Source organism: Dasypus novemcinctus, unplaced genomic scaffold, assembly GCF_030445035.2.
Source record: "Dasypus novemcinctus isolate mDasNov1 unplaced genomic scaffold, mDasNov1.1.hap2 scaffold_161, whole genome shotgun sequence".
Lineage (NCBI taxonomy): Eukaryota > Metazoa > Chordata > Mammalia > Cingulata > Dasypodidae > Dasypus > Dasypus novemcinctus.
The window spans coordinates 336,279-348,721 of NW_026688159.1; positions in this window are offsets into that span (position 1 = coordinate 336,279).

Here is a 12,443-nt window from a genome sequence, read left to right on the forward strand (position 1 = left end):
GTATTGGTAGCCAAAATCAGTACACACAGAAAAGAGGAAATAGAGGATGAGGAAACATAGCAAATGTGAATCACTCCCTGCCACACCTAATATAAAAAATATAAAAAAGAAGAGAAAGGGAAAAAAGGGGGGACAGTGGGGGTGGAAATTCAAGCAAGAAAAGGGGGATGAAGAAGAAGAGGACGAGGAGGAGGAGGAGAAGGAGGAGGGGGAGGAGGAAAGGGCTGTGGGGTTATAAAGAGGAAGGAAAAACAAAAAAATAAACCAATAAAAAAGACCAACTTTTCGAGCAAGGAGTCCTCTTTGCATTTAAATAAAATGCTTAGGAGTCTGACCTTCCCCCTTTCTCCCTTTTTCCCTTCTCTCTCCCAGGGCAGCAGGAAAGCTGTGTGAGGTGTCCAGTAGGAGAATCAAGTGGGTCCTTGGTGAACCAAATCACCAGAGAAAACAATGTCTTAATTTCCAAAGAGAGCGTGCCCACACATCACCAGGAACACCAAATAAGCTAATAGAATTTTTCAAAACACATCTTACTGTCCATCTCCCTTAGTTGTACTACAGGAGGGCTAGTTGAATTTTTTTTTAAAGATTTATTTATTTATTTCTCTCCCCTTCCCCCCCCCCCCAATTTTCTGTGTCTATTTGCTGTGTCTTCTTTGTTCGCTTCTGTTGTTGTCAGTGGCATGGGAATCTTTGTTTCTTTTTGTTGCATCATCTTGTTGTGTCAGCTCTCCGTGTGTGCGGCATCAATCCTGGGCAGACTGCACTTTCTTTTATGCTGGGTGGCTCTCCTTACAGGGCGCACTCCTTGCACATAGGGCTCCCCTACGTGGGGGACCCTTCTGCTTAGCAGGGTACTCTTTGCGTGCATCAGCACTGCGCATGGGCCAGCTCCACACAGGTCAACGAGGCCCGGGGGTTTGAACCGCAGACCTCCTATGTGGTAGGCAGACACTATAACAACTGGGCCAAGTCTGCTGCCTAGTTGATTTTCTGACTCCACCTTCTTCCGGACGAAGTTTCCGATCCCAGCATTTTTAGGTAAATTGGGCTTTCTTGGCAGATTTGCCTTTCCTTTCTTACCCAGTTTTCCCCAAGCCAGCTGGAATGCTCCTCAGCTCAAAAAAAAAAGGGGGGGTGGCAGGACCTGAAAATTGAACCCCCATCTCATTTGGCCCCTCTGCACCTCCCACCAAAACCCTTCAACTCACAGAGTCACTCCAAAACTGAACGGCTAGTGTATTCCCTTACCGCAGGGAGCACTGGATTTGGGAGAGCGCTGGATTTGGGAGTGGGAAGTCTGGGATATTGTCGGCTTGGGGTCTGTAGGTCTGTGTAATGTGGGCTGTGGTGGCTTAGGGGTCATGGACCTGGGGAGCATTCTTCTGGGGAACACAGGGCTTGGGAATATCGCCACACTACTAACAGTCCAGGGAATGCCCTAGGGGGAAGAGTCCCACCTCTCCACAACTTCTGACCTCAGTGTTAGAAACCCACAATTCTACCCTTAGCAAGCACGACTTCTGTTCCAGTCTCTCCAAATCAATGTCCAAACACTTCCTGCCTTGCAAGTCCCCGAAACAGCCCACTGCAGCAAGATTCCAACTGTACTCAGCCGGCGTTCTGCAGGAACAATTATGAAGTGCATTCACTCAGGTGCCATCTTGCCCCACCCATCAGCTATCATCTTTTAATATCTCCATTTGTTCATCCCAGCTTGTCCTTAAAGGGAAAGTACGTCTGCCTCATTTTCTTAAAAAGATTAAGAAATGCACTTGCTAGCAGTTCTTTAATCCTCCCCTGGTTAGCCATGTATATCACTTTGGCTGCTTATATCCTCCTGACAGTGAACTCAGACACGTGGTCTTGCTGGATTTGGGCAGGATCAGGTCTCGAACCTAATGCCAGGTTGCCTAAGTTTGTTTTTGCCTTACTTTTTTCCTCTGGGTGGATAATAAAAGGAAGCATTTCTACCAACTACAAGGCACAAGGTAGAAAATACAGTTAAGAGAATGCAGCACATATGCAGAGTATGTTGGAAAACCCAGTAATCCCCAAACTCACTGACTCCAGGAACTCAAACTGGGTGAAAGCAGCTTCAACTGAGTCTCTACAGACCCTTCACACACCTTCCATCCTGTGCAAGACACCTGGTCATCCTGGGGGAGGTGTGAAGATAAGTCAGCCTGGTTGTTGTCCACAGCCACATGCTAAGGCCAACAAGGCAATCCTTAGTATTTTCTTAAAGTTCTTGAGAATTCCAGGGGTGCCATACTAAAGGAACTTGTCCCATGGCTGCTGGAAATCCTGGTGTGCCTGTGCTCCAAGTCACTTTACTGGACGGGGAGGACAGAAAACCTCCCAGCATGGGCTCAGGGCTCCTGATCACACACGACGGCTAGCCGGAACCAGCCCACCACACCCGAGCTTCCTTCCACTGCTGCCTTCAAGCTTGTCCACTTCTGGCATGGTCACAGGGTGCCCTGGTCCACTGTGGCTTTCACTTCTGTGGAAAGCATCACCTCCAGTATGGCTCCTACACTCCTAGGTTAACAAGAAGCCCAAACCATGGCCAGTGATAAAGTTTTCAGTGTTTGGTACTGTGAAAACTGGATAGCTCTTTGGGTTAAAAATAAACTTGTATTTTCCCACTTCATTGCAGACAAAAGAAAATTCTGGATGGATTTGAAAAGGTAAGTGAAAAAACAGCTCTAAGGGCCTTTTAATCATCAAAGCAATGGGGAGAAATCAAAAAGAAAATATCAAACACTTTGACTATATGCATTAGTCAACAAAAGGGGTACTGATGCAAAGTACAAGAAATCTGTTGGCATTGACAAAGGGGGCTTATTTTGGTTAGAAGCTTACAGTCACAAGACCATAAAGTGTAAGTTACTTTCCTCACCAAAGTCTGTTACCACATGTTGGAGCAAGATGGCTGCTGGTCTCTGTGAGGATTCAGCCTTCTTCTTCAGACTCCATGGTCCCAGCTTCTCCTGGTCTCAGCTGTAGGCTGGCATAAGGCTTGTCTCTCTGTCTGGGGCTTGTTTCTTTATTGGCTTGGCTGCTCTGGTGTCTCCACAAGGTCAGCTGTAGACCATCAGGTTCTCTCTCTTTCCAGGCCTCTGCCATGTCTATAGAGCCATCTCTGTTCCTCTGTGTTCTTCCTGTGTGTTTATTTCCCTGGGATCCAGCATCAAAACTCCAACTACTTCCTTTGCCATGTCTTTTTCTTAGTGAGTCCCTGCCCACCAAGGGGGTGAAGACTCAATGTCCTACTGACATGGGCCATTTCAACCCTTGATCATAATTTAATAAAGTAAAAGTGAAACCTCTGAAGTTAATACAATCTATTATGCCCATAGGAAGAAACCAGTTTACAAACATAATCCAATATCTATGTTTGGAATTCATAAACAGTATCAAATGGCTACACTATATAAAAACTAAAGATATTTGAATTAAATCAAATAAAATCCAACATTTTAAGAAACGTAATGCACCATGGAGAGATCACATTATCTTTAACATACATAACATAGGATGTTGAATGGCCGAGAGTCACCTCTTGGTGGCAGTGTTATGTCCTCTTGAAGGAAACTTTGTAGGTAAACCCCCAGATCAGAAGGCCCTTCAGTAACCCAAGGAAACCCAAGCATCCCACCCACTCTTCTGGGATGATACAAGGTCAATTCTCCAAAGGAGGAACTTGGTCTCCTGTCAGGGAAAGTTCTGGAATCCAGACCCTCCCCTCTGAGGTTCAGAGTTACTGCCCAGCCCACTTGAGGCCAGCTGGAAAGAAAAAAAGATAACATGGTCCCCATCACTCACATCACCTCCATATGCCTAGAAAATTAAGGACTTAGAATGAAGCTGGGCTCCTGGTCATTCTGTGGCTTAAGTCCTTCCTGGCCATCCCACCAGAGGAACACATGTGTGGCTGGAGGAGAGCCACAGGGTCCAACACATAGACCAGGCCTCCAGACACCTGGTGGAGAGGTGGGATGCACCTTCCTCTCTCACACCTGAAAGCCTTGTGCCAAAGGGGACAGGGCAGCAGGTCAGCCAGCAGGGGGCAGTGCTAACAGCAGGGGAACAAGGAAACAGAAGATCCTCATGGAAAAGGCTGGGCTTGTGCTTCCTCTGACCCTTCTGAGCTGAGTTAACCCCTAGGGTTCTTATTCTGAGAGAAAGATCCTAAAGGGGAAGGATGGACTCAAGAACAGAACATGCAATCATCCTACACTGAATGTAAGAGCTAATGGCACTTTATTTTTTTCCCTAAGCTGGAGATAACCAGCATAATAGAGTATGATATGCAACATTATTGAAAAATGCCCATTTCTTTTCCTAATGAGTTCTAAAACTCTCTTTAAAGTAAGAATGATGAGTAAGCAGCAATGCCTGTCCCCCAAGCCCTGGATTAGTTACCAGGAGCCTATCATAGCTCAGACTAACTTTCCTTAGCAATGCTGGTGGATGTTATCACAATCTTAGACAGCTCTTCCTAGTGGGGATTTCGCATATTCTGAACTTTTGCAGAACAAAATGAAATTTTCTATCACAGAAAAATAAAGAAAAAAATATTCATCACCAGCCAGCCTCAGTTAGTAACATGACTATCCATTTCCAAAAACTAATCAAACTGAAAAATCTGCCTTTCCTTGATTTGTTTCACCAAGTTTTCTTCTTTCCTCTTTTTTTCTTTCACTACTTTATGGATTGAAGCAGAATGTCATTAATAAAACTGACTCAGATTTACATGCTACCACAAAACAGAGCTTCTGGGTTTATTGGTATTTCATTATTACCATTTATCAAGGGATTTCTTGTTTCACACAGGATGTTGCTTTTAAAACACAAAGCAAAAAGAACGCCACTTACTTTTCTCTCTTGATGTCCATTTGGCCCTTTGTGTTTTGAGTATTATTGAAATTCAGTGTTTCCTGATACTGGTTTGGCCCTTGCTGTCTATCATCACTTTTCCCTCAGAAAATAGCTGAGGTGTGAACAAAGTGCAGGGTGACACAGAAGGAGGGTTGCTGAGGTTGTTGGTGCTGGGGGTAGGAAACAGACGTGACAGTGGAGGAGACCTTGCTACTGCAGGTAGAGCTGCTGGCTGAGAAAGGGTACTTGGTAGGAGAAGCAAGGGCTTTCCATAAGTGGGAAATGGAGCCAGAGACACAACCCCAGAGCATTGTTCAGGATCAGCTGAGTGGTAGATGGCACCAATAGCCAATTCTCCTCCACCCCTGGTCACCCACAGGAGTAACCATTCCTGCTCCTCTGTTAAGTGCTTGCATGTGACCAAGGAGCCATGTGTGACTCTTCAGGCAGAAGCATGTAAGCACCCATGGCCAGGAGCTCCAGAGACTTCACACTGAAAGGACAACAGCCTGAGTGGTGGCCCTCCCTCCACCTGGGTTCCTGAGACTGGACTGGGCAGAGCCTCCCTACCACATACACAGACACACACACACACACACACACACACACACACACACACCTTGGCATGGGAAGTCTATCTTTACTTTTAGCTGCTGTCTCAGTTTGCCAGGGCTAGTGTGACAATGCCCCAGAACTGCTTATTTAAGCCCCCAGGTTGATGGTTCTATCATGTGCCTCTCTGACAGTGGTCAGATCAGGAAGGAAAGGCTTGGCCCAGTGGACCCAGTCCTTAGCAAAAGGGCACTGAGCATCACTAGCCAAAGCCAATTAGTCTATGGGGTGCAGCAGTGCTCCAAAATGTATTCACCAAATACAATGAATGTGCCACACTAATGAAAGAGGTTGATGATGTGGGAGGAGTGGAGTGAGGTGGTTGGGGTATATGGGAACCTCTTATATTTTTTGAATGCAACATTTTTTGTGATCTATGTATCTTCAAAAAATACAACTAAAAAATTGATAGGGGTGGGGGTGGGGAGTGGGGTATATGGGAACCTCTTATGTTTTCTAATGTAACATTTTGTGTGATCTATTAACTTTGAAAAAAGATAATTAAAAAATAAAAAAATAAAAACAAAACAGTAATTAGAGCTCCACCGATCCAGGGCTTACTGTGAGCCACTGTGTGCGCACTAAGCACATTCATTCTCTTAAGTGGTCCATGAGGTCAGTTCTGTTTGATCTGTCCTAGAATGGCAAAGTGAGACAGAGAGGCTGTGACTTGTGAAGGCTCCACAGCTAGTCACCACAGAGCTGATACTTCCACTTGGGGCTCCTCAGCCTGGGCTGCTAACCAACACACTGACTACTGTTAACTGTGCTCCAAGGAAATTGATTTAGGAAGAATTTGATCAGCTTTAGTACAGAGTTTGATCAGCTGTAGTACAGAATTCGCCCTCTTTATGACCAATGATCCCAAGGTCAGAGAAACTGCTCCTGGAGCCCTGGAGCTGATCAGATACCAGTGCCCATAATCCCAATACCATGGTGTGAACATTGGTTCAAATAGACTTTGAAATGCCTTTTGCTGTTCTTGTTGCTTTTAAGGCTCTTTTCTTTAGATTTTAATTAATATTTATTTCAGTTGCATCATTTCCTTTTGGCATGCACAAAGCCCCAGGACTTGAATTTGCCTGTAACCTCAGCTAGCCAAAACTGCCCTGAAATGCTTTAAACACATAAAATCCCATTTGAATGCATGCGTTCTAAAGACAGTTACCAGACATTGTATGTCCTCCCATGGCCCACTGGGTGGACTGTGGGAGAGTGTGGGCTATAATGGGGACCATTGACCATGAGGTGCAGCGGTGCTCAGAGATGTATTCACCAAGTGCAATGAATGTCTCATGAGATTGTTGCTATGGGGGGAGGAGAGGGGTGAGGGGAATAGGGGGTATATGGGGACCTCATATTTTTTGAATGTAATATTAAAAAAATAAAGACAAAAAAATAAATAAATAAAGACATTTCCCATTTTCCAGGAGGCAATAAGGCATTCGAGCAGCAGTCAGCGACTTTCTTTCTGGAGGGCCAGGGGGGAACTCTTATGGCCCTGTGGGCTCTGTCATTATCACTCAACCCCAACATCCTGCACAGGAACGTTAGAGAAATGAATGGGTGTGGGTGTGTTCTAATAAAACTTTATCAAAACAGGCAGGCGGCCAGATTTGGCCTGCAGGCCTTAGTTTGGCGACCCTGTCATATAGAAAAGTGTGCTCATGGCTCATTCCTGATGTCCCACCAAGAGATAGAGCCCTGGTCACTTCTTACCTCGGGGCCCCTCTCTGGCCCTTGTTCAGTTAGCCCAGGAAGGTGGGGCCATTTATCAGACCGCCAAATTCTGGAAGGAGACCCTGAGTCTTCAGGCTCACTCTGCCCTTCTCCCTCTTGGGCCTGGCCCGCAGGGGGCAGGGGTTCTGCTCTGCTTTTCCACCACATTTAAGTTTCAGAATCCACAAGCCCCACTGCAGTATTCAGCGGTACCTTCCATCAGTGACATCCCATCAAGGAGCAGTCTATAGTCCACCTTATGGAAAGGGACTCCTCAAAGGAACAAACAAAACGGTGTAGTGTGAACTGTCTGTTATTCTGAAAATCCAGATGAAATTTATATTCTCTAGATAAAGAAGATTTGAACAACTTCATACACCAAGAGTCTTGGCTTTTTGACTATTATCTCATGATGGCCACCAACTCACTGGCAGTATCATAGGTACCGTAGACTCAAAATGTAAACCCCACTTAGTAGTGAAACTATTTACAGTTGTTCAAAAGCTATTGCTCACAGGAAGAAAACAGATGAGGTGTGTGTTTACAGAAGGTCAGGAACCCTTCCGTTCCACCCCCCTCCTGTTTTAATGGCCAGCAGAGACAGGTACCTTGTCAGACGGCCCCAGAAGTCCCCTTCCTCCATCCAGTTCTTCCACATGCTAGAAGCCAAGCAGAGGGGTACCTCAGATGCAAGAGACATCCCGGGGGGCAGGCTGAGGGCCATGGTTGCTTCAACCGGAAACTACGCTTCTGTGTGTGAAGTGAAGCTAATGAGACTCAAGGGGCCTCCCATCAGTACTCGAGCGAGAGTTGACCTGAACTGGAGACTCACCTGGGCACCACTGATTGTGGGTGGCTAGGAGAAGAGGAAGGAGGCATTTTGTGGGATTATTTTATACACCATTAACTTCCTTTCCAATGGAATCTGTGTTCCACGTTATGGGTTGAGCTGTGTACCCCAAAAAGATACCTTGAAGTCCTAATCCTGGGTACCTGGGAACACGAACTTTTTGCAAAAGCGTTATTGCAAGCAGAATCATTTAAATTGAATGAGGCTGACTGCAGTGGGTGGACCCTTAGTCCAGGATGGCTGGTGTCTTTAGAGGGGGGGTGTGGACACAGACTAAAGTGGGGGGCGGGAGCACCATGGGAAAAGAGACAGAGCAGGCCATAGGGTGACTGAGGAGGCACTGAAAACACAAGGCTTGCTGGCCAAGGGACAGGTGCCCCAGTGGCCAGGACTGACACACCAGCACGGCCCACGCACTTGCGGCTTCAGCCTGCCGGGCTGAGAGAGCCTTTTCTGGTGTTTTTAGCCACCCAGTTCATGGCACTTGTGACAGCAGCCAGAGAAAAGTGAGGTGTCCCTTTTCTGGCAGTCCCATCCCTCCAGGAGGCCTGAGGGATAGCCCAGGTGCCCAGCTGTCCGCCAGGCTGAGGGACCCCAATCAAGGCTTTTATCTAATCAGATGCCCTGAGGAACACCCTGGGGACAGACAGAAACAATGTTGAAAAGAAAGGAATGGGTGACCTGGACAACTCTGAACACGCTTCTCTTCCTTCCTTCCGCCCTTTCTTGGGGGCTTCGGCTTCTTAGACCCCCGAGGTCTTCCCACCACGCACACCTTCCCAGAGGGGCCGGGCCAGACGGTGCAGACCTATTCCTGGTTCTCCTTGTCGGTGGGAAGGTGGCCCGAGGGTTCCAGTGGCCCAGGACCATCCATCAGCCTGGTTGCTTATTCAAGGCCGCGGAACCACCGCACAAACTGCTCAGGGGGCCGCATCCTGCACACTGGATAGCCTCGGGGCTCCCTTTCTAGACTGTCCGGGCATCACCGGAATGCTGCAAGGCCCCTCCAGCCCGGGGGAGGGGTGCCTCTGTGTCTTGCAGTACTAAAAGCTCTGCTCTTTCGGGTCCAGTCGCCCATCTCACCGACCCTGCCAAGCAGCCCCTGCCCCCTCCACTCCCAGGCGCCCCATCGAGGCTTCCTCCCTGGTGAGCACTCCCTCCTTGCCCGCTCCCCACTTGACCTTCCAGGTAGCCCTTTCCTACTATGATGTCCTGCTCCCACCCCCACAGAAGCATCCCCCACCCTGCCCGGGTCCCGCCCCCACACCCTTGCTTGGCCCCCAGATCCCTTCCACGCGGTGCCGCTGGGTGTCCAGTCCCCGCTCCGGGTGGGTGACACAGCCCTGCCCCAGGCCCTCCCTGGCAGGGGAACCCTGCCCCCAGCACAGTCTCACCCCCGCCGCGCGGTGCCGCCCCTCCCGCCTCACCCGGGCCTGGCGGGAGAAGTAGCTGCGCTCCTTGGGGTCCAGGCGCCGCTGAGGGACGTAGCTGAAAGCGGACTGCGCCCAGATGGGCGGCGGCCCTGACGTGGCCCGCAGCGTGGCGGCGGTGATCTCCTCCTCATCCGCCAGGCAGCCTGCATCCAGCTTCTCCGCCCAAGCCATGTCGGTCCCACCCGGCCGGGGGCCCCGCCCGAGTCCGCCTCCCTGGCTGCCTGACGCCCGCGTTCAGCAGTTGCCAGGGAACCGGGGCCTCGCGTCACAAAGCTGGGCGCAGGGCGGAGGGCGCAGCTGGGCTGGGGATGGGACTGTGCCCTCCTGTCTCCTTGCGGGTCCCTGGAGGGCCCACTTGGGACACAAGGAGTCGCGTCTGCTGGACTGGGGGCCTGCGCCTGCTTGCCCTTGCCCTTGCCCTTGCGCTCCCGGAGGGTTCCAAGCGGGCTGTCCGGAGGAAGAGCAGGCCATGGCAGCGCGGCATCTGAAACCCTCCAGGAGCCGCAGAACAGTAGTGGAAGCCTCAGGTGGAATTCACTGCCATGGTATATTAACTCAGTGTGTCCGCAGCAGCATCTTGTCAACGTGCAATGAGTCTGTTTTCAGCGCCTCGGTCACCACGAGCGGGCACCGCTCACTGTACTGGCAGGTGCTGTTGTGCAGCGGCACAGATCGAATCCATTGAAGTGGTATCTGGCAAAACTGAGCTGTTCCGCAGCGCTCTGCTGTGTCTTGAGTCAAATGCTGGTTCAAGAGGTGTGTTCCTTCTGTCGAAAATTCGCTGAACTCTAAAGCCTGGGATGTGTGTGTATCAGTGAAAAGGAAAAGGAGAACTAAACAGGCCTTGGGAATACTTTAACCAGGGCAGCTCTAGGAAGACTGGCTTGAAACATAAATGATAATGAGGGGCAAGACTTGTGAAATCTGGGGAACAGTCGGTCATTCCAGGCAGAGGGAAGAGCATCTGTGGTGGCCCTGAGGCCAAGCCCATTGATGTGCAGGTGGCAGAAAGGGAGGACAAGGGCGGTGCAGCTTTCAGAAGGGGAAGCTAGTAGGGAGTGCAGGTGGACAAGCAGGCAGGGGAGGGGGCGGTCTCAGGCCCGGACCAACGAGCAACCCTCTCAGGAGGCTGCTTGCCTGTATGTCCTTGATTCAGGCAGAGGTTTCAGAGATTTTTCAGTACCATGTCCTTGATGCTAATTAACAAAAGCAATAACCACACACTTACAGTGGCACCCCTAGAAGTAGAGCACCCTAGAAATATGGCACCCGTAGAAGTACAGCACACCTAGCAGTAGGGAACCCTAGAATTATGGCACCCCTACAAGTATGACCCAGCAAGCCAGTCTGTGCTCCTCCTACACCACCTTACACATGGACACAACCATTCTAAGGTCCACAGGATGGAGGAATAGAGTATGGATTGGAGTGGACTTACTGATATTTCTATTCATGAAATATTGTGATTAGTAATTGAAGAAAATGTGGCATTGGTGTGGGGAAAGTGGCCATGTTGGCTGCTGGGGTTGGGAGTGGGAGGAAGAAATGTAAATGTGGGGGCATTTTCGGGATTTGGAGTTGTCCTGGGTGTTGCTGCAGGGACAGTTACTGGATATTGTATGTCCTCCCATGGCGCACTGGGTGGACTGTGGGAGAGTGTGGTCTATGGTTTGGACCATTGACCATGAGGTGCAGCAGTGCTCAGAGATGTATTCACCAAATGCAATGAATGTCTCATGATGATGGAAGAGATTGTTGTTATGGGGGTTTGGAGTGGGGTGAGGGGGGTGGGGGGTATAGGGTGTGACAGGGAGGGTCAAGAGAGCTCACAGAAGGCGGAAGTGACACTGGGCTTGGTCTGGGTAGCAAAGAGGGACTGTGGAAGGGTTTCTGAGGCATAATATGATCCAGAATAGTGCTCAGGCACAAAGCCATGAAATGGTCTAAGAACTGTAAGTGAGACCACTTCACAGGTTTCCCAGAGATGTGAGAATCATTTTGGCCTGGCCCCCAGGTGAGCAGGAATTTACTTGGGTATATGAACACATCCGAATCGATTGCAGCTCTCTCCTGGTCAATCTTTCATTTGCTTCTATTTGTCTCATTCCTTCTCTGCAAAGAAGCATAAAATTTAAAAGTGAACTTAGAGCTCTAGAACTCATAGAGTTTCAATAACCTATGCTAAAGCTTAAAAAGCCTTAAAAAGTAAAGATAAAGAGATCTAAAATGTTACAGCATGATGGGGTCATGCGATGGTTAATCACCATCCAGTTGGTACCGAGTCATTGGATGATGCAAGCCCTGGCCTGCCAGTGTGAGGGCATTCTGTAGGTGGCTTTAGACCATTAGGCAGTTGCAGCTATGGCTGATGACATCCACAAACAAGGGTGACTGCCTTCAGCAAGGAGGGGAGTCCCATCACCCCAGCAGCTGGAGGTCTTAAAGCAACACCAAGGCCCTCAGCAGTGGCAACTCCTTTCTCTCCTTCTCCAGCTTCTCCCAAGGAAGTCATCCCCTGTGCTGTCTCCAATGCATGGCCTGCCCTAGGAAATCTGAACTTGCCTATCCCCAGGGTCACTGAGCCAATTCTACTAACAAATCCCTCCCTATTTACGTATGGACCCATATCCTGTTGGCTGTTTCTTCAGAGAATCCTAATACTGGTAGAAATGCAGATGTTACTAGCTAATATGTCCTGTGATTACTTTGTGGTGGGCCTTTTTCTAAATGTTTTTATGTGTATTAACTCATTTCATCCTTATTTTCTGATTAGCCTTTTGGAAATGAGGCCCAAGGTCATACAATTTGCAAGAGAGGTTGAAATCAACCCCACGTGCCTGACTCATGAACACAGATTCTTAGTCCTCTGCTACATTGCTGCTCAGACCAGGTTCAAGTCTCATCTTCACCCGTGGTTCTGTATCCAAGGCAGGCATTGACCA